Source organism: Adiantum capillus-veneris, chromosome 10, assembly GCF_014529385.1.
Source record: "Adiantum capillus-veneris isolate H3 chromosome 10, ASM1452938v2, whole genome shotgun sequence".
Taxonomy (NCBI): Eukaryota; Viridiplantae; Streptophyta; class Polypodiopsida; order Polypodiales; family Pteridaceae; genus Adiantum; species Adiantum capillus-veneris.
In genome coordinates, this window is record NC_140940.1 from 99,981,017 (window position 1) to 100,004,827 (window position 23,811).

Below are 23,811 nucleotides of genomic sequence, written 5' to 3' on the forward strand. Positions count from 1 at the left end.
TGAAAATTTAGGGGCTTTTTTTGCCTGTGTGAGTAAGTGAAAGCTTGAAGCTTGTGTGATGCCAAGATTTCCATTGAAGCTGCATACATCGATTGTGCTACTCTCTATGCAATAATACCACTTACTTTCCCCAATCTCGTGTGTTGCTTCTCCCCCTCCCCCCCCTTTTCTCTCGCTCTTCGTGTATTGGTCATAGCTCGCAAAGGGTTTGCCTGCAGCTCGAGAGGTGCTACCGAGAGGGTAGATTAGGAGTGTCTTGTGATTCGGAAGGGTGAGTTGAGCAGTGTGGGTGCAATTGTGTTGTGGGTGTTTTTTCCAAGGTGTGAGGTAGTTGTTTTGTATGCTAAAGCAGAGTTGTTAGTGCAAATAAGCCAATTTGAAGGTGTTTTTTGAGAGGTTAGGGGTGTTGTGGAATCCCCGGGCTATAGAGAGGCAAATAGTTTGTGTGTTGGGTGTGTTCCTTATTCCCCCTCTCCAACGGCCACACATGGGAGGATTGGAGGGTCCGATTTGGACTTATTCGCACAAAGGCGGCTACACATGGCTGCCTCTCATAAGAGAGGGCAACCATTTTGGCCTATAAAAGGAGGCCATTTCTACACACATTTCAAAGTGTGAAGTTGATGCAACAAGGTGAGCGTGAGGAGGTGAGAGTGAAGCAAGGCGGGAGCTCTATTAAGGGTTTAATCCCTTTGTAAACTACTTCTTCTTTTGAAGTGCTAAAGCCATTGAGTGGCTGCTTTCCCGTGGACGTAGCCCACATTGGGTGAACCACGTATATCGTGTTTACTGTCTCTCTCTCTACTCTATAATCTCTTGTGTGTGAAATCTATCTCTCTCCATTAAGCAATCTACTCAAATATCTATTTAGCTACGTCTTATTTCCTAACAATGCGGGTCTTCTTAACTGACTGCGGGACAGTTCCAAGGGAGGAAGCATTTTGCCTTGTCCATGTCTTAACTTTACGGTCAAGACGGCCAGTCCTAAATGATATCATCTACAACGCTTCTTCCCCAAACCGGTCCCATGATATTCTATGCCCTGTTGGGTATTTTCTCGCTGCATCACATTTCTCAAACGCATAACCCTTAGCAAATTTTGTGGTCAGTTCACCGCATGAAGGGGGTCCTTGATAACCTTTGGATAATAGAAATCTACAGTCATCCACCAGATGTGGCTACAAATGATTTAAATAAATTTTGTTGTTCTTTTGGAACTTGTACTTGAAAACAGATAACCACTGCTCAGATGGCAAGTCCTCATCAGTCAGGTCCTTAGGGAGTTTTCCTTCTAGACTAAGGCCATACTCCTCATGCAAGTCCTCTGCTGTATAACAGAACCTGGTTTGTTGAGGGTACTCCTCCATTTTATTCTTACCTAAAATGTCAAACAAATCAGAAATTATTGTGAAAAAAATCCAACGTACCACATTTGGTACTGTACATTTAATAACTAATAACTAATGTGTTTACAATATGATTTATCCATACTCTATTTCCATGAAACTTCAACAATAGTCTACAATAACTTTAGTTTAAATCCTTAGCATATGATATACAAAGCTCTAACATAAAGCAGGAAAACTATAGAATCATGTACATTGTCTCAGCTAAACCTTTCTATCCACAACCACTTTCTATCTAGAAAAATACACTTAATACTATAGAGCAAGCTGGATAATTAGCATGGTCCAAGTCAATTTTCTAATTTTTCTCTCATATGCATATGGATTACAAATGCGATGCTCCAAGGTATCAAATTTTACACTGAACATTTAAATTCAAAATTTTACACCATCTAATTAACACAAGCCTGATTCCAATGAATAGCTTACCACATCTTGACTTGTGGGCAGATTTTGATTCATCCTCATCGACACGGTGTGAGGTCCATTCGGAGTCAATTTCAGAAGCCTGAAACTGTTTTGCACTAGCCCTTGTGTTGGGACTGCTTTTGTTCTCCAGATCTATTTGTTGAGAGGCGGGGGTGGAAGAACCTTTTTTGTTGCTTCTCCCATGGGTGGGCATTCCCTTCTTGGCCTTCCCTTTCTGTTTGCATGTTGAAGGTGACGCTCTGCTGGTAGCAGCTCCCTTGGCCTTTGGGGTCCTGATGGTGGGAGAACTCACACGATAGCAGCTCTGCTACAATGGTGAGTGAGAGAATCTCTGCTATGAGTCTGAGGGGGGAGAGAGAGAGCCCAAGCACTGGCAGAAAGTGCTCAATTCAAACGGACACATTTCGGACCACTAAATTTACTAATTACACTACTACTCTCACACGGGCTAGCCCATTGTGAATTTGCACGACTTGTATTTTTGAGATACAATTATAGGTAAAAATTACAAATTCCAAAACTTTTCAGCCTCAAAACTTTCCCTGCAAAGGACCAAACAGGTGGAAAAAAAATTGGCCCTTGTTTTATACCACCATCCTTTGCTTATAGCCAGTACACTGAGATCAACTATCTTCAATTCTTATATTTCTTTGAGCAAATGCTCTTCTCTTTGGACCTGCATCAATGCAAGGTCTCGTCTTTGCGTTTATTCCAGCTTCAGCTCAAGCTCAAGGTCCTTGTTCCTCTTTTCTAAAGCCTTGTAGACTTCATATGTTCCCTTGATTGAGGCTACAACTGGGTTTTCTCTTTTGTCTTAAAAGTGTTGCTTGATCATTGATGATCCGCTGCTTGGAGTACTGCAAAGAAGAATTAGCTACATCGTGCTGCACTTGGAGCTTTTGCTCTGACAGAGTAGAGGTTAAAAGTTCATTGGTTACTTCTATCAGTTGTTGATCTTTTCTTTTGTATGTATCCGATAACGTTGTCAGGAGCTCTCCTAGCTCTTCGATCTCTTTTTGGTTGCTTATCCTTTGCAATCAGGTGTATGGTTGCCTCATTGTTTAGGTCTGTAATCTACCATTAGAGATTGGCAATGATGTTCATTCTGTCATTTAGCTCTGCTTGTAGAGCATCAATGACTAGCTCTAGCCCTTTAGCCTTAGCACTATGGCTAAGTGCTACTATTCACATCTTCTCTATCATCAGATGCATTTGCTTGGCATATTCCTTCACTTGAATGATAACTTCATCATTTGTTTCCCAATCTTTAGGCTTGACCTAGGATTGTTTAGAGGTTAGGATCGTTTCATTTTTGGCTCTTTTGTTGGTGTTGTAGCTTCTACTTGTGGCCATGGAGGTGTTTCCACTTCTCCTCCTTGAGGTTTTGCGGATGCCTCGATTGCTTCTGCTTGTTGAGGCTTCATGGATTCCTTAGCTGATTCCGGTTGTATTGTTGTAAAAGATCTAGATTTAGGCTTTCTCTTCCCTTTGGTTGTTCAAAAATTGCTTATGCCTGTTGTTCAGGCTCTTTTTCTTTTGATTCGTCGTCTTCATTGGAATTATCTGCTGGTGAAGACCTTGGACTTGGCATTGGCTGGTCTTCTTGTTCCGTACTTGGTGAAGAGGTCCATGGAGACATCTCCTTTTGGTCATGACATGACTCACTTTGTTGAGCAACCTCTGCTTGTCGCTCATTCTCAGCCATTTCTTTCGTTGCTTTTCTTAGAGCTACTTGAGCTTCCTTCAGCTTTAAAGCTTCCGCTTATGCATACACCCGCTCAAGGAAATCTTTGGGATCCTCTGATACTTTCCTTGTAGGGTTTTTGTTCCTTGGTCCCTTTATATCTCTTGGACTCCATCTTCTAGGGTCCTCACTTGCAGCTTGGTGGCTCCTTTTGTATGTTTGATTTCTCTTTCAAATCTGCCCTTCTTTTGTTGTGATTCCTCTTGGGGAGCTGCTACTACTTTCCTTTTCATTGCCTCAATCCTTGCCCTTATTTCTTTGTTGTCAAATCTTTCACTGCTATGGGCTTCATGGGATCTCTTTGCGGATTCCTCATCTGACTTGTATACTCTCTTTGATGATCGAGTGGTTCTTGGAGAGGTTTGAGCTGACACAATCCAGGTGTTCTGATCTGGGGCTAGCGGCAAATTATCGGCCATTCAAATAGCATGACATGCTATTTGTGTTAGCACTTCTGGAGTGCCCAGATAGGTGATCTTTCCCTCTTTCATTATTCCCTTCAGTGTTGTAAGCACATACTACGCATGATCTATTTCTTGCGTGGTTGTTGACTTTAGTACTTGAGTGAAAGTAGTCACAACAACATGGTTTGGAGTTGTCTACCGTGGCGATCTCTTTGAGAGGAAGTGGTAATGTTGATGGTATAGGCGAGATGGTTCCTCCACTTGCCTTTGGATGAGATAGAAAATCGTGGCAGCAGCAGTATTTTTCATAAAAGTACCTGCTGTTTTTCTATCTCTTGCTTGCATAGATTTACCCTCTGTTGGAAGCTTCAGTGCCTTGGCCACTATCTCTTTAGTGATCACCACTTCAAATTTTTACCCTAATTGATCAATGATTTGGGCCAACCCACCTTCCTTGATTGAGGATAGTAATTCATATGCCTTCTAGAAGTTCACGCCGCATGGTTCTTGGTCGTAGAAATCTCTTAGGCCTAGCCTTCTGTTGGCTTCCTTGGTGTTTGGCTTTGTCGCTACATCATATACATCCTTTGGTAGCATTTGAAATTCAACCTAGTTTCCTGCTTTGCTCTTGAATCTGCCAGTGAGAACCGTTGTGTTGTTTTCTTCGAGTTGTTCTTTAGACAAGTAAGCTGCCTTTGATGTCTTCACTGAGCTTGGATCTAATTTGTATGGCGGTGAGCGGGATAAAAACACACACAGCGCCTCTATAATGACCCGACACACACTCTTGGGAAGATACACACACACACACTATGGGGCACCACTCGGCTTACACAACACACCTGGCCGAGACAGGGAACACACCTCTGGAGTGAGAGGAGAGAGACTATCCACTTGCCCACTCCACACAGACACACACACACACACACACACACACACACAAACTCAGCTCAAAAGAGGAGAACTTCTAATGTTTAGATACAAATGATCTTGGGCCAACACCAATGGGGCAAACAGCTCACACAATATGGGTAAAAGATACCAGATACAATCACAAATTGGAGAAGAAGCTTCACTCACCGGAGAAGATTACACAGAAAAACAGCAGAAAAAGAGTGAGGAATTTGGCAAAAAGGACAGTGCCATTGCGTCCGGAATGGCCCAAAACCCCAGTCTACAATGTCAAAGTGCTCAAATCCGACATCGGATGAGCAGTTTACGGCCAAAACAGGCTCCAAAATGAGCAAAAACACACCTGCGGCTATTCCTCCTCTCTTCTCCACATTTTTTATGGTCTTCTCTCTGGTTTTTCAGTTCCCACACTTAGATTTCTTAGTTGGGCACCCTTGGCCATTTAGATGACCTCAAACGGACCCCGAACAGGCCAAAAACTGACCTCGCAGTGCATAGTTGTCACCCTGCTGCATCCATGCGCACACCTTGCACTCATTTCTTTTCAATAATGCGTCTCGCAACCACGTGAAGTGGCCCCAAAAATTGGTCCTAATGATGACCTTTCTGCATAACTCTCACAAGAAAACACCCACGTTGTGTCCGTCCTCATCCGCGTACAAATATTGACCTCGTTCGCCCTCCTGACGCCACTAGATGCCATCTGATGCACCTGCTGACCTCACGTCGTCGGCCCGTGGATAGCTTCCTCGAGAAGTTTTATGCGCTATAAACTCCTCATTATTGTAGAAAAAACATACTGGTACTGGTGATAGTAAATATCGATGCACTATGTACACACTGTCCTACCTGTACACATGTGGGCCCCACATAACCACCTGGCTAAGGAAAATGGGCAATCCTTTATTTGATGCACCATGCATGTATATGTACATATGCGCAATCCCTTGATCCAAAAAACTCCTGACATAATTTGCCCATCCCCTAGCCTGCTAGATCATTCATGATCAGCAGCAGCAAAGAGATATATATGACTCGCCGCATCACATGTCTCCTCATCCTTCACCAACATTGCTTGCTCCACAGACAGCTCATCTTGCTCCACCATCATCAATCTAGCATGATACAATTTAAGACGCAATCCATTTACCCTTGACTTATGTAGAACACCATCCAGGTTAGCCAGCTGATATGTGCCATTTGGAAAACACTCTACTACCTTGAAAGGGCCTTCCCACTTAATTTGAAACTTCTTTTGGAAGGTGTTGTCCAGCTTACTGTTGTAGCGCAAAACCAAGTCATGTTTCTTGATACCCTTACTTTTAAACTTTTCATTTATCTTTGCCAAAGCCTTATCCTGCATCTGCCCATAATGCTCCAATGCGCTCATCCTATCCAACTGGACCTCTTGTAACTGCAAGAGTCTCTCTTTGAATGCATCACTAGGCGATCCAAGAAACTTCTCTAACATCTTGACCGTAGGCAACTCCACCTCCACAGGCAATAGTGCTTCCTTTCCATACACCAAATGAAATGGAGTAAACCCTGTACCTGTCTTCACTGAAGTACGGTAAGCCCATAATGCACTAGGCAATTCCAAATCCCAATTCTTTCCTTGGTGCTCTGTCACTTTAGAAAGAATTTTTACCAACTCACCATTGAATCTTTCATTTAAGCCATTACACTGTGGGTAATAAGGAGTGGTATGCTAGTGTCTAATCTTCATCTTTGTGCATAAGAAGTCTAGCAGTTTAGCTCTAAATCCTGGCCCCTTATCTGAAAGTAGCTCTAATGGCACCCCAAACTTGCAACATATTTCATCATACACAAATTTTGCCACATCCTTTGCAGTGATCTATTTTACTGCTATAGCCTCTGCCCATCTAGAGAGATAGTCCACTGCCGTCAAGATATAGCTTTTGCCCCTGCTTGTGATAGGTAACGGGCCTATTGCATCAATCCCCCACTTTTCAAACACATCAAACGCCATAATGGTTTTTCGTAGCTCTGGCTTCAACACTCTCTTCCCAAATGCTTGACACCTATTGCAAGACCTACACCAATGGTGAACATCCTTGTGCACACTAGGCCATACATACCCCTCTTGCAAAATCTTATGCACGGTGATCTTTAGAGAAAAATGGCCACCACATGCGCCTTCATGATTCTCTCCCAACACTCTGTAAAGCTCCTCCCGCCAAGGTACACATCTCAACACGAGATCAGCCCCTTTCATGTATAAGACATCACCAATCAATTTGTACCTGTATGCTCTACGCACAAAGCCATACTTCTTAGAATTCTGAATCTCCTTTGGAATGATTCCTGTTAGCAAAAACTCCTCTTCTTGAGCCAAACTTTCCCGGCCATGATAAAGAGGTAAATTGGTCCTCAAAACGAATAGCTCCCCAATCATGCCTTGAGCTGCTTCATGTACCTCTCCATTTAGAGCACGTTCAATGTGTCTGATGCTCCATGCTTCAAACTTTTTTAACAGGCCTTTAATTCTAAAGCACATTTCCTTCAATGAGGTGTTCTTGCTTTTCCACACACCCAACACTTGCTTCACCACTAACAAGGCATCACCTTTTATGCTCAACCTTCGAACCCCATGCTTCAAAAAAATGTGTAATCCGGCTTCCAATGTAGCATATTCAGCCTCATTGTTACTATGCGCATCCAATTTGAACCCTCTCTTGCATACTAGCTTCCCCTCTGGATCATAAAGTGCTATACCCCCTGAAGCTGCATCGTGGCTCTTTCTGTATGAACCATCAAAGAACAACACATGTGCATTGCTGATCTGTGGAACTTCTTCAACTATCTTTCTCACCACCTCTTCCTTAACAATAAGGGGATTCTCCTTGTAGGTCAACAAATCAGCTAGGGTAGCCCTTGTACTATCTTCCACTAGAAAAGAGAACTCAAACTCTTGCAGCTCAATTACCCATTTCTTCACCACATTTGACATGTTAATACCATTAATTAAGTGTGGAAAAAAGGCATAACTCGTCAAGAAAACAAAAGGCCGTGGTAGCAAGTAATGACGAAATCGTCGACAAGCAAATATTACACTGGCCATCACTAGCTCTACTTCCGATAACTTTCTCTCCGCTACCAACTTCACTCGGCTTGCACAATACACTGGCCTCATATAATGGCTGCCCTTCCCCTTTTGCAATAGCATGGCTCCAATGGCATCATCCCCTACCGATGGATTTACATAAAAAACTTTCTCCCAATCAGGAGCCTGCATGGCTGACAACCCCCCTAACACCTCTTTCACCTCTTGAAACACTTCTTCACACTTGTCATCCCATTGCAATGGATCATGCTTTGCCACTTGCTGTAATGGATAAAGAAGCTGCGAAGACAATGGAATAAACCGTGCCATGTACTTCACTTTGTGTATAAAGGTTGCCAATTGCTTCGTACTCATAGGTGATGGAAGAAGAATAATAGACTTAACCTTATCTGGATCAGCCTCAATGCCATTTTCTGACACCATATGGCCCAATAACTTCACCCTTGGCTGTGCTAGATGACATTTATTTGGATTTAGTTGTCCTCCACATTCATCATATCGATCCAATACCATCTGCAGCTTCTCATGGTGTTCAGCCCTACTGCTATAAACACAGAAGTCATCCATAAAAGCTTTAACACAACTACCAATGAATGGTTCCAACACCCAATTCGCTCTCTCTTGATAGAAGGAAGGTCCATTTGACAACCCAAATGGCAATACTGTGTAGAAATAGCAGCCCCATGGTGTAATAAAAGTTGTCTTTGTGCGGTCTTTAAGAGCAATCTTCAATTGAAAATAGCCTGAAAAACCATCACACACACTGTACCTCTCATAACCTGCCACTGAATCCAAGATCTGATCAGTGAATGGAAGAGGATATGGGTTCTTCTTAGTGGCTGTGTTTAAGGGTTTGAAATCCACACAAATTCTCCACTTCCCATCCTTCTTTGGACTGACTACGACTGGACTCACCCATTCTGTGGTCTCCACTGGAACTATGAACCCTGCCTTCAATAACTTGTCCACCTGTACCCGCAAGGCTTCCATTTGCTCTTGACCCATCCTTCTTAGCCTTTGCCGCACTGGCTTAGCACCTTCTTTCAGCTCTATATGCATCTCTTCACCCTTGAACCCTCTGATCTCTTCATATGAAGTAATGAACAAATCAGGAAAACTAGCCAACATATGCAAATATATATCCTTCTCCATAGCTGAGAGGTCTCCACTAATCATTTGCGTCATTAATTCCTGCTTCTTTGACAACTCAAACTTGGTTTGCATCAGCCCTTCAATCACTTCATAAGGCCCTTCACTTTCATCTTCAACCTCATTCGCAAATGCAACTAAACCAATCTCCTGGATTTCTTTGTCCATCAAAAGAAATGCAACATCAGCATCCTCATCACTGCTGGTAGTGCTATCACTGTCCTCATCTGTCACTGTGGAAGAGTCTTCATCACTAGACTCATCCTCATCTTCATAAAGCTCCTCTAATGGTTTCCTTGTGTCCATATTATAAAGCTTCTTGGTACCTGTCTTTCCATAGAGACTAATCGTACCATGTCGCCAATCTTGAACAGCTCCCACTGCACGTAACCATGGTCTGCCCAGTATAATAGGATATGCTCCCAACCCTGCTGGCATCACATGAAAATCAACCACTGCCTTTGCATCATATGCCTCCACTTCTAAGCTCTTTACAACACCTAAGCATTTTACGTTTTGATGGTTTGCCAATCTGATCCGAAAACCTGACACCCCAGCCACTGTGAGACCCATCTTCTCAACGCATGAGTGTGTTATGACGCATATTTGGGCTCCGCCATCCACATAACCTTGTCCCAAATTTTTCCTTTTATACCACACATCTACTATTGGACAAATGTCAGGTAGCTCATCCATTGCCAACACCTTTACTGAACCTCTCTCTGGCTCTTTCTCCATTGGGTTAACCATCCTCTTCCACTGTCGCTTTAGCTTAGGCACCATCTCTATAAGCTGCCCAAAAGTAACATCTACCTTCCTGCTCGTCAGATCCTCCCTCAAGTCATAGCTTAATTGCCCATCCCCTAGCGGAAAATCTGAAACATGAAACTTTCGACGAGCTCTCCTTTTCCTCTTGGCCTTGACATCCTCGCCTTCATGGCTCTTTCCCTTCTTCTTGCTAGGACCTGGGACACTTCTTCCTTCCTTTTCCTCTGTCGTCCTCTTCCCAATAGGCATCACTAATGTATCCTCTAGCTTTGATGCCTTTTCCAAGGTGACGACACTTAGCACTTTTGTCTTTCCCTTTTCCTCCTGGGTCAGTCCACTGGTTCCTTCGTCTCCCTTAATTTCGATGCCATAATCATTTGACCTAGTTAGCACCTGTCTTGGCAATGGATACATGTATCCCCCCATCCTTGGTGGCTTATCACATTGCGGGCTGATGTGACCCAACTCTCCACAATTATAACATGTGGGCGTCTGCCTCCAAAACCTACCATTGCTTTGTCCAACACCATTCCTAGGCCTTTCTTCACCTCCTGGCTGATTTGCAAACCTCCCTCGACCTCGATTATTTCCCACTTGACCTAGCATGTTTAGGCTGAGATTCTTCATCAAATCTACCATTTGCCTCATTTCTTGCCTTAGCCCATCATCTTGCACTGCTATAGTGACCACTGCTGGCATAACTTGAGTAGTAACAGGAACCACTGGTTCATGATGAACCCCTGATATGCGACCTTGTAAAGAATCTATAGGCTGAAATTCATACCTCATTGGCAAAGACTCCACCCCTAACTGACTCATTTTCCTCAGCTTCCACTCTTTGTTCCTTGCTACCTCTAGTGCATCTTCATATGTCCTAGGCTTCTTTAGCTCCACTCTCCAACGTATATTCTCCCAAAGACCAGCCAAGAACCTGTCCTTCTTCATCATGTCAGGAGGGGGTACCTGTGGTGCTAAAGCCTTGCACATCCGCTCCCATGCCAATGAAAACTTACGTATGTACACATCTACTGGCTCACCTTCCTTTTGCACCAAAGCCTGTACTTCTTGCCACACTTTGTCAGGATCTTCTATCTTCACAAAATCCACTTCCAACCCATGTCGTAGATTGTCCCAACTCAACCTTACAGGTGGATCAGCCACACGCAACTCCTCTTCAAATGCTTTAGACCAAACTCGTGCATCACTCTTCAAACAAATTTGGAGAAGGCGTAACATTTGCGTAGGGTCATGAATCTGGTTGCTAATGCAGGCAACCTCCATCTTTTCCAAAAATTCTTCCACATCTTCATCACTTCTTCCATGAAACTCCGGATAAGAGAAAGCCATGGCTACCCAAATTATGATGCTTTGAGAACCCCTTTGAACACACGTGCAAGAACCCAAAACTTTTCACTACCCAATACCCAGAAACTTCAATGGAGCTCAACTTTAGATAAGGACAAACACATGCACATCAAATGAGTTTTCATAGTTAATCATCGGAATGACAACAGGCACAGGACATTCCAGGATCTCTCTCAATCTTCTTGGCCCAAACATAAAGACTATGCGCTGCTGGAAAAAGATCTTCCTGGACACATGAACATTAATCTGAATTCTTTGAGTTAAATGAAAAGGAGTGAACTGAGGGCCATTTTGATCATCCATTAAAGCCAACCATGAAGCTCCCAAGAAGGCACACCTGACTCAACCTCTGATTTTGCCAAAATGTCAGTAGCATAACAGCATAAATGGCTCAAAATACCAAAAAACCAGCCATCATAACTTGGAAAAATTTTGGCAGAGTTTCCCCAGAAGTAGAGCACTGTGAACCCAAAATATAGACTGTCTATGTATGCATAAACTGCCAACAATAGAACCCGAGCATCAATTAGGAATCACTAGTACATAGCCTATGGCGAGGTCACAAAAAGGGTGCTCCAGCTACCTGTATCACCGAAAGGATCTCTACATTTGAGAATCCCCCAGCTCAATAAAAACCTCACGCTATCGACCCTCACACGAAGGCTAATGCAAATCGCGTATACTCAAGTCTCAGAAATGACTATCTTCCAGACCAAGTCTCAGAAATGGCTGGGACTGCCAAATAAAACCATATATGGCTCCACAAAGGCGTACCATGGCAGTTTCCACAAGTAACGTACAATCCAACAGACAATGTGCTCAAACAGGCGCCAAGTGATGCATACCCACAACCACTGCAAGTGACACCACTGCTAATATATCACTGTACTCCTGCTACCTGTAACTGTGTGAATCACCTGTACCTGTACCTGTACCTGTACCTGTACCTGTACCTGTAATCTGCAATCTGCAACCTGTAATCCCGAAGCTCGAAGCTCGAAGCTCGAAGCAGAAGGTACTCGAAGAAGATCCTCCGTGGGGGCGCCAAAAGAATGTGAGCGGGATAAAAACACACACAGCGCCTCTATAATGACCCGACACACACTCTTGGGAAGATACACACACACACTATGGGGCACCACTCGGCTTACACAACACACCTGGCCGAGACAGGGAACACACCTCTGGAGTGAGAGGAGAGAGACTATCCACTTGCCCACTCCACACAGACACACACACACACACACACACACACACACACACACACACACACAAAAACTCAGCTCAAAAGAGGAGAACTTCTAATGTTTAGATACAAATGATCTTGGGCCAACACCAATGGGGCAAACAGCTCACACAATATGGGTAAAAGATACCAGATACAATCACAAATTGGAGAAGAAGCTTCACTCACCGGAGAAGATTACACAGAAAAACAGCAGAAAAAGAGTGAGGAATTTGGCAAAAAAGACAGTTCCATTGCGTCCGGAATGGCCCAAAACCCCAGTCTACAATGTCAAAGTGCTCAAATCCGACATCAGATGAGCAGTTTACGGCCAAAACAGGCTCCAAAATGAGCAAAAACACACCTGCGGCTGTTCCTCCTCTCTTCTCCACATTTTTTATGGTCTTCTCTCTGGTTTTTCAGTTCCCACACTTAGATTTTTTAGTTGGGCACCCTTGGCCATTTAGATGACCTCAAACGGACCCCGAACAGGCCAAAAACTGACCTCGTAGTGCATAGTTGTCACCCTGCTGCATCCATGCGCACACCTTGCACTCATTTCTTTTCAATAATGCGTCTCGCAACCACATGAAGTGGCCCCAAAAAGTGGTCCTAATGATGACCTTTCTGCATAACTCTCACAAGAAAACACCCACGTTGTGTCCGTCCTCATCCGCGTACAAATATTGACCTCGTTCGCCCTCCTGACGCCACTAGATGCCATCTGATGCACCTGCTGACCTCACGTCGTCGGCCCGCGGATAGCTTCCTCGAGAAGTTTTATGCTCTATAAACTCCTCATTATTGTAGAAAAAACATACTGGTACTGGTGATAGTAAATATCGATGCACTATGTACACACTGTCCTACCTGTACACATGTGGGCCCCACATAACCACCTGGCTAAGGAAAATGGGCAATCCTTTATTTGATGCACCATGCATGTATATGTACATATGCGCAATCCCTTGCTCCAAAAAACTCCTGACAGCGGCATCTCTTGCAACTTTGCTTTTTGGGACACCCTTTTCTTTGCCTTCTCGATCTCTTGTATTGCTCTTGTTAAGTGAATACAGTGTCAAAGTTAGAGAATTCTACAAATTTGGCTCTGAAATACCCTGATTCCGAATTGCTGACAAATGATGTCCACTTTGCTTCAAATCAATTTTGGAGCATGCATAGATGCATAAAAACATGTAGAGATCAAAATCATACAGTTCAAGTAAAACTTGCAACATACGTAAAAAATCATGATTATTTATAGCTGGGGATTTTTCCCAACTTTTTGCATTTTTGACATCATTTTTGGTGGTTCTCTGAGTGAAGTATGGGCTCATTTGAGTGCACTGGGTGGAAATGGTGCCAGATGCCAGATTAAGGCTTTTAGACTCTAAAACAGTACGTAAAAAGAGATTTTGAGTTTTTGAGATCCAAACTTGATTAGTGGGCTTGGGATATCATGGCGTTTGGTCCCATAAGGTCAAAATTGCAAATTGCACCCATTTTGGCAAAAAAGTAAATAAATGTGATTATTACATTTTTCATCAAATAGTATGTTTTTTGTAGCAACTTGGTTCTAGGCATGATGGAGAATATGTATGTGATATATGGGGTGATTTGGATCAAAAAATTGTGACAAATAACCAAAAAATTGGATTGAAAATACTTTGGTGCATTTTTTGAAAAATTTAGAGTTCTTCTTAATCATTTTGGCTCATACTTGACATGTGGTATGTAATAGATGCGTGCAAGTGATAGGTGAAGTGAAAAGATCAATTCCAAGCCAAAAAACCATAAAAGTAAATAATCAGGATTATTTATAGCAGTCACTTTTTTTGCAAGAATTGACAATTTTATGACCTAAACATTTAATACTTCTAAAACAAGTCCTAAAATGAATTTGGTAAAGTTCTATCGTTTCGAAATCATTTCGTGCTCTTTTTGACTCTGAAATCACCCATGTTTGTGACTAGATGGTATGTGGAATTGGTTATACACTTTTGAAGCTATGGACTTGTCTGCTACATAGTCTTGATGCTACCCATCCATTTGTGGCCCATTTGGAGTCAGATTGACTTCATATTTCAAATATGAATCTTTGTAGTCTTCGAGCTATTTTTTTTTTATTTGAGAGATTGCCTTGACTATTTCCATGAAACCATATTCTAGGTACATTGTGTATAGACCCACTCTATAAGCTGCCTGTGGAGTCAGAATCCAATACTGGTATGTAGCAAAAACCTAGATTATCTACTTGGGACTCCCCTCGATCCCTTCCCAATGGTCATATAGTGATATGAAAGTATTTTATTATATAGGGGCATGCTACAATTCAAGTCCCATCCAATTCAGTTGAGCTGACAGGCCGCTATGGTCAATTTTGTGTCCTAGAACTTTGTGCACAGCTAGGTTTCTAGGGTTTTTTCTTGAGCCTAGATTTTCTACCCAACCATATAGAATTTCTCATTGATAAGATTAGAACTTACCCCTCATGTCTTGTGTGAGACAACGCTGTAAATGGACAACTGTAGAGTCCAAAAATCGCACGCGAAGAAGGCAGAAAACTCTCTCCTGCAAGAGTGACTAGTGGAAATGAGGTGATTTTGGGCTACCTTGGATATCTATACTCGGACTTCCCAAACCATTTTTTCCAAACTTCCCTCATTAGTTCTACTAGGCCGTGAAATCTATGTTAGACTCAAAAATTTCTTCAATCGCATTTCGTTAGCTCATTCTGCAAGAATTTGCGAAAGTAGGCCTTGGCGGCCTAATTTAGGCTTTTCGCTTCAATCTGTCGATTCGATTGAAATTTTCTGTGCATGTCCCCTTGTCCTTCTAGTCATCAGCATATATTCATTTTCTCCATCTGAGCTCATTTGCTATTTACTATTAATTTTTGACTTGTTTACTATAAAAAATCAAAGAAAATAATAAAATGCACTAAAACAGCAAAGTGAAAAATCAATAATCAAGAAAATCCATTGACAAATACTGTTTTATTGTTTTTTGGTGGATTTCTCCATTTTTACGTCCCAATATCAAGAAAAAATGATGAAAATAACAAAAAAGACTATTTTTTTGACACTATATACACTATTTACACTCATTGGGGAGCTGTTATTAGTTAAATTTTCTCCATTGAAAATTTTGTAAGGGCATTATTAGGTAATTTTTCACAAAATCACACGTTAACATCCAATTTTGTCCTCCCTATTTAAACATTTCCCTTTATTACTTAGTTCCCTTCCACCCCTCCTAGATGGCGTACTTCAGGACGACTGTGTGCATGGATTGAACAATTGTGTCTATACCATGCTTTGAAGATGAATGAAACTCAAACCATTATGTTGTGCAAGATTTGGGTCTTGAGTAGTTAACTGAAGGGTTTTTGAGGTCGAGGTTTACTGTTGTTGTTTCCTTAAGAGAAAATCTTGTAGCTTGTGTGCTCTTGGCTTTATTGCACCGCCAGGATGCTTTGGCACGCTGATCTCGTGAACTGTTCGTATCAGTGATGATGGTTGTTGATATTTAACTTGCCATTTGTATCTTGGTTCTTCTTTGATGAATTGTGGTGGTTGAGTGTTTTGAGACTTAACTCTCCACTACATCATCGGTTTTACAATTTGCAGAGAAGATAAGCGCTCCTTTTTCCTCCAAATCCATCTTGTGTTAGGTTCCCTGCTCAAAGATGCTCTTCTTTGTGTTTTTAACTCTGGAATCTTCTTTGGTACAGTAGATGATGTTTTGGGCACCCAAATTTGAAACGGCTTGTCCTTGAGTTGTGCTTTTGGTACCCGGATATGCTTGACTCCTTGCATGCTACTTGTAGCATTTTCTTTTTTGTAGGATGGAGAAGATTGATTTCTTTGTGGTTTTTTTTATTGGTATTTTACATTCTTCTTTGCTTGGTGCAACTTGAACAATGAGTTGTCCGCCTTTAGGTGATAGCTTGAGTTGATTGCTGTCACAATCTGGTACTGACTTATACATTTACATCCATGAGATTCCAAGAATCGTTGTTTCATTCATGTGTTCATCTAGTAAGCATACAAATTGATGAGGGCATGAACATCCATGTACTATCACATTTAAACTGACTACACCTAATGTCGGTGTTGATTCTTGTTGTATCCTTTGATAACCGATATTCCTGATGTCAAAGACTGATTTTTTACTTTCTTGTACATGGAATAATTGACTGCATTTACTCGAGCTTCTGTATCGACCAATGCATTTGTGGTTCATCTAGTTCGAGAGTGTTGATGGAAATAGGTATTTGTTGATTGTTGCGAGCATCTTTTCTTTTGAGTACTCGAAGCTGAGCTTCCTCTTGGGCTTCTTCAATGACCTGTTGTTGTTTCATCATTCTCTATTTTGCTGCATGCATCTTTTCTAGCAGTTCATTGGTTAATGGAAAATTATACTTCTTTAAATGGCATCCACTAATCCAATTAGCCATTGGTTCACCATCTAGAGTGGATAACTTAACTGCTCCACTTGGGGACACATCTTCAATGATAAATGGTCCAGTTTCCTTTTTTTGAACTTGGAAATATGTTGCTTAAGGGAATAGACTAAAACTAAGTTCCCTTTTTAAAATATTTTTGTAACTAGATGGGAATAAAAAAATTGTTTTTGTTTCCACTTTTGTGCATAGATATGAGCTACAAGTATTAGCCTTTGCTCATCAAGATTTTCTAAATCTTCAAGCCTCTCTAAAAATTCATGTCTATTCTACTCAAGATCCTTAGCTACCCTTAGTGTCAGAAATAGAAATTCTATCGGCAATATGGGATCAAGACCATAAACAAGGTCAAAGTGTGTAGCATTTGAAGTTGTCTTGACCAAAACTCTATAATCCCATAGAGTGGCATGGAGATTCATTTCCCAATCAGTCCATCCTGAACTAACCACTTTAGCTAATACCGAGATGAGAATTTTATTTGTATGCTCAGCTTGTCTATTTGCTTGTGGATGATAGGGACATGATTTGTTATGGATGACCATAAATTCATCAAGCAGATACTCAATTACCTCATTGAGAAATTGAGTTCCCCTATCACTAACAATTTCTATTGGTAGTCCATATCTTGTGAACACATTCTCATACAAGAATATGGCTATGGTTCTGGCATCATTATTTTGGGTTTCTTTACCCTCCGCCGACTTGTCAAATAGTCCATAGCTACAATGATATATTGAGCTTGGTTTGTATAAGCAAGTGGTTGTATTGGCCCAACAAAGTCTATACCCCATTTTGCAAAAGCTCTAGCCCCCATCATTGGTCTTAAGGACATGGTATCTACATGGGCTAGCATTTTTACTCGTTGACATGCATCACACCATCAAAATATTCCTTGGCATCTTCAGAAAGTGTTGACCACCATATGCCTACCATCAAGTTTGCTCTCTCAGTGGTTTCACTAGAAAGGTGACCTCCAGCTAGTCCAGCATGTGCTTGTTCTATATTGGGAATATATTCATCTTCATTTGCACAAAGACGTAGATGTTGATACTTCCCTCTTCGATACAATTTGCTTCCAATAAGAGCTTAGTCTCTTGCTTCAGTTTCGGTTGCTCTATGGCGGCATTTACTCATGTCCTCTGGAAATGTTTAGCTTGATAAGTAAGCAACTAGATAGTTACTCCACTTAGGAACAAGTAATATTTGTAACAATGTCACATGAGTGTGTGTTCCTTGCCGCACTGTCGAAGCAAGGGACTTGCCGATACACCGTGTACGAGCCGCAGACGGCTCCAAGCACACAACTAGTTTAACTAGTAAGCTCAAAGAGGGCAATGGCGTGTCACTCACCGCCTTATGCTCCTTCCGTAGAGGATTCCTCGCCGCGAAGAAGAGGGAGACGCCGCTACGCGAAGCTCAACCGCCTCGCCGCCATCGTGCCGCCGCAACACTCGATCGCACACACACCTCACTCTCTCTCTCTCTCTCTCTCTCTCTCTCTCTCTCTCTCTCTCTCTCTCTCTCTCTCTCACACACACACACACACACACACACGCACACACACAAGGAGATAGTGAAGGAGAAGGTGGAGATGGAGCAAGAGCAGCTTCTATTGCACCATGAGAGAATGACTCAATTTTAGGTTTAATTGGCTTTTATGTGAGCTCACCCCATTAGCACTTGGGCGCCCATGCTTAGCCAACTAACCCTAGCATGTTCGTGTTAGAGTGCGCCTCTCATCGGCGATCACTCTACCTTTCCCTATTGGACCAACAAGCCCGGTGCCTCACTCTACTTAAATAAATAATACGGTTACAGTGTCTGTCGTAGGCGATAGGGTGTCCGTGAGACACGAGGTTTAACATTGCCCCCCTTCCTCATGTAGATCGCTATTGAGTTGAAGCTTGGTATGTCCATGTTGTAGAGCATCTAGATTTGAATCTACAAGGCAAAGTCACTGTTTTAGCAAGCGGAATTATAGTGCCATAAATCATGAGGGGAATGTAAAGTACATGTGGAAATGAGTAAATGCAAGATTTATGAAATGTTGGACTGCCATTAAGGACAAATAAATTGCACTTTGAGTAAATTAATTAATCAAGAGTTTTGAGCTTATGGGTGAGTCTATCAATTAGTTAGCTATGACTAAGGTTAAAACAACTACTCTAGTACTAGCTAAGCTAAGAAGATTATCTAAATGCAAGATTCCCTAATGATGCTTTTCAGCTTTGATTAGCCAACTCGCTCTCACAACTGCAAACAAAAGCTTGAAATGTTAACTGTAAGCTCAATGGAAGTCTTTTAATTTTTTTAAATTTTTTTTAATACTTTTTTACTTTGGGTCACAATCATGTGACGTGTGTGCTTATTTTGTATGTCGGGGTTTTTTGCTTCTCAAGGAACTGGGAACCTCTAGGGTTCTAGTACCATAGACAACACATGTGAGTGAAGTACCAATTCAAGCCAGGATTTCTCTTCCAGCGTAAGATTTTTCATTTGTGGCACTTATGGTTTTTTTTTTTTTTTTTGCTTCCATTTCCTTGGTATTCGCACTAGTGTTTTTTGTTGTTTGAGTGAGCAATCCTTTCTCTGCCTAAAACATTCCTAAGGTCTCAAATACTCGGATAATTTTATTAGCTAGGCCTAGTGGTCAAGTAAACGAGTTAACCTAAAGTCACGGTCTCCTAATCTCCAGGCTCATCCATAAGATTAAACTGGAGTTCAATCAACTTAAGCAAAGACAAATTTATACATCTATAATGGCAGATAACATCATAACTATTGCACTCAAACAAAGAATGAAAAATCATTATTAGCAATTACACATCCACCAACATGAATCATGGAAAGTAGTACACCTGGAGGTATGGAGTGGCTCATTTCGTTGAAGCAGATGTCCTCAGCCATGTGGATGGAGATCCATATAAGTCCTACCTAACACATCCAAAAACAGGCACTATACCTCTAGGAGGCATGTCAGTGTGAAAAATTAAAACTCCTAAAAAACAAACTCAAAACACAATCTAGACCCCTAACCTAACTATCTGTCACCCCTTTTAGAATCAAGGAAAGAGGATATTATATAAACCGGGTGGCCACCCTAAGGCTAGGCCTCTATCCTCATCATCTAGATAAATAAAATCGTTTTCCGTGAGGCCATAGTCTTCCTCGGTCTCTATTAGTTCCTCTTCATCATCCTCTTGTGCAAGCATGCTAATCAAGAACCTCGTGATGCGTGGATACTCATCTTTTGCAAAAGAATAAGCATGTGCCATTGGAGACACATTCGCTACTGGGTAGGGATCACTAGTTAGCCATAGACGTATCAGCCATTTTAACTCCTCAAAATTTCTCTCACATGCAAGGCTCTCTATCAAATCCCATTCGAAAGAAAGTATAGGGTAGCATACGTAGAACACTTGAGGAAAAGACAAAGGGTACCTTTCATCAAAAATAGAAGTGCATGCCTCTGGTGAAGTAGCCATTTCTGACAAGACAGATAGATTTGGTTAGGCCTTTAAAACATAAGAGTTGTTTTTGTGTGTTGCTTGAATTGACACGGTAAATTTGGACTTATATGTAAGATCTGATAGGGTGCTCTCTCGTTGCTAGTCGCTCTTGCTCTTTACTATTTTTATTTTTTGTGAGTATAAGGCTATATATATACATTCCCTAAGATTGGAATTGAGAGGTCAGGGAGGAAGGTTGAGAGGGGAGCGAGTGAATGATTGATGTTAGCAAACACTCCCCCCTTCCTTGGGTAGATCATACCTTTTGGAAGGAGGTCGTCACCTTTTGAAACCAATTGTTCCAAGTTGTTATGGGTGAAGGTTTTAACCAATAGTTTTCGACCACCCTATGCGTTTCATCTAGTTGCAAGGGTGGTAAGGTACTCTCCCATGATTTTATTGGCAACGTTGTTGTAGGTGGTGAACTTACCCCGGGAGGTGCAAACTCTTTTGTGCTTGTATGGATATGTACAGTGGTAGGTGGAGGTTGTGTCGAAGCTTCTATTTGCATATAGGAACTACATGAAGAGCAAGAAGCTTCATTTGAATTCCCTGTTCCTGCGCTAGGTGGAACAAATCGTTCTTTCTTTGGTACCCAAACTAGCTCTAGATCGGGTGTGTAACATTCCATGATTTTTTCTTTTCCGCGATTTTCAATTTTTTTTGGAGCCACAGGATTGGGTTTACATGGGCCAGGTGACAGGTAAGAGTACACTTTACGTTTGGGCACCCAGATTTGATCATTTCCTTCATAGTATCCTTGGGCTTCTAATAGTTGTTTAGGAATCCAACACAACGTTTCTTTACAGTTCTTGGAGTGAGTGGGACGGTTCTTACTAGGTTTCCGTTTTTTTGCATCAACCATGCTCACTACAGAGGCTTTAGGGACCCACTTGTATGTTTTCTGTGTTATATTAGGATGGTTCTTGTGTGTCTCAAGCTTTCTTTCAACTACATCAGTTGAAGCTCTAGAGAGTTGGGCTATGGGGACGTATGGTTCAACCTCCTGGACATGCAATGTCTTGGGTTTTATTTCCTTAGGCAATATCTCAGGGACTATGGCTTGAGTGGTAGGGCTAAGAGTTGTAACACCCCCAGTCCCCCAATCAATAGTGCATTTGGTGGCTATCATCCACGTGCGGCCTAGATTTATATTACCCTCCATAGTTCCAGTAGGCATGACCAAAAAGTCTTGAGCTACAATCCCATTGTCATAACTGACAGAAGTGTGCCAGATTCCAAAAACCGTAGTTTTTTGCTTGTTGACACCCTTGACTTGGATAATACTCTCAGATAGAGGTGGCTTCCCTAACTGACACCACACCCCATAGGATAGCAGATTATATTTAGCACCCGTGTCCAATAAGGCGTTATATAGCACTTTTCCATAGGCACTATTTAACTCAATAGGGTATCGTAGAGGTGTGTCAGAGTCCAACCCATCCTCTTCGATTTCCACGTGGAATGCATTTGTGACTCCAAGGTTAGCCTCTCGTTTTTGTCTTATATGTTGTTGTCGCTCCTTAGCCTCAGCCTGAGCTTGTATCTTGTTTAACTCGGTTTGTGCTTTGGCGGCCTTCTTTTGATGAATGGCCCGTAGTTCTTCTTGGCTTAAAGGATCATAATATCTTTTGAATTTACTCCCATTGAGGAATCCAATGGTTTCAACTCCATCAAGAGTTTCCACACGAAGGGTACCTTGTGGGGTAATTTCACATACTCTATATGGTCCTTTACCAGCATATTTCAACTTTTTCTTCTCTTTACGTACTCCATACATAAGGACTTTATCACCAACTTTGATGTCCTTGTCCTTCACATGGGGATCAAACCACTTCTTTCTCCTATCCTTTTCCACAAGAGCATTTTGCACAGCCAACTGTCTCTCTTCGTCTAGTTTTTCTAAGATATACAAACGCTCGGTTAAGGGGTTACCATTCCATCCTTCTTGCGAAGCTACCCTAAGACTAGGAATGACAAACTCCCAAGGCATAACCGCTTCTTGGCGGTATACCATTTTGAATGGCGTACAATTAATAGCCACTTTATAACCAGTACGATAAGCCCATAGAGCAGATGTCAACTTCAAATCCCAATCAGTGCGATGAACTTCTACCGTCTTGGTTAAAATAGAGATTAGAGTCTTGTTGGTGCTCTCGGCTTGTCCATTAGCTTGCGGGTAATAAGGTGTAGACTTATGGTGGGATATCATAAAGGTCGTGGTAAGCTCTCTTATTACCTCCTTTATAAAATGGGTACCATTATCACTAACAATTTCAAAAGGGCAACCAAATCTTGTGATAATGTTCTAAAAAAGAAACTTAGCTGTTGTCCTCGCGTCAGCTTTTTGTGAAGCCTTAGCTTCAGCCCACTTTGTTACATAGTCCGTAGCAACTAGAATATATCGAGATTGAGTGTTGCGAGCTGCGGGACTAATTGGACCTACAAAGTCTAAGCCCCATTTTTCAAATGGTTGGGTTAATTTAATAGGATGTAAGGGCATTCTGTCTTTGCGTTGTGTGGTCTTGTAACGTTGGCACTCATCACACCCTTTTGTAAAAAGTGATGCATCCTTAAATAAAGTTGGCCACCAATAGCCTGATTGCAGCACCTTTCTAGCAGTCAGGTCTCCTGAAAAATGTCCTCCTGCTATGCCCATATGTGCTTCTTGCAAGATATACAAATATTCATCCTCGCGGGCACAACGCCTAAGAATATCATCCTTGCCTAATCTATACAGAGTTCCGGCAATCAAACAATAGCGTTCACATTCTTTTACTAGCCTTCGAGAGATATCCTTACGAAGTTCCTTGGGTGGAAAACCATTAACTAAAAAGTTAACAATGTTCTCACTCCATTCAGGCATAGTCTTAACTATGAATAGGGAAGTATCGGGTAATTCATCATCAACTCCCGTAGGGGCTTCACCATTGGGTATGCGAGACAAATGATCAGCCATGACGTGCCTTTTACCGGGTCTCACTACAATCGTGAAATCAAACTCTAGAAGAATTAACAACCATCGTGTGATTCTTCCTGTGGAGCATGGCTTCTTTACCAGATACAGCAACGCTTGATGGTCCACATAAAATACAAACTTGTTTGCAAGAAGGTAGTAGCGAAATTTCTTTACTGCATAAACCATTGCCAAACCTTCTCGCTCTGTAGTGGTGTAGTTCCTTTCAGCATCGTTCAATTGACGGCTTGCAAAGCTAATGGGATAGTCCAATTTATGTTCTCCTGGTTGAGTGAGAACACACCCAATAGCAAAGTTTGATGCATCAATATGCACATGGAAAATGACATCCTAGTAAGGTGTCCTTAAAATCGGAGCACTTGCTAGTGTTTTC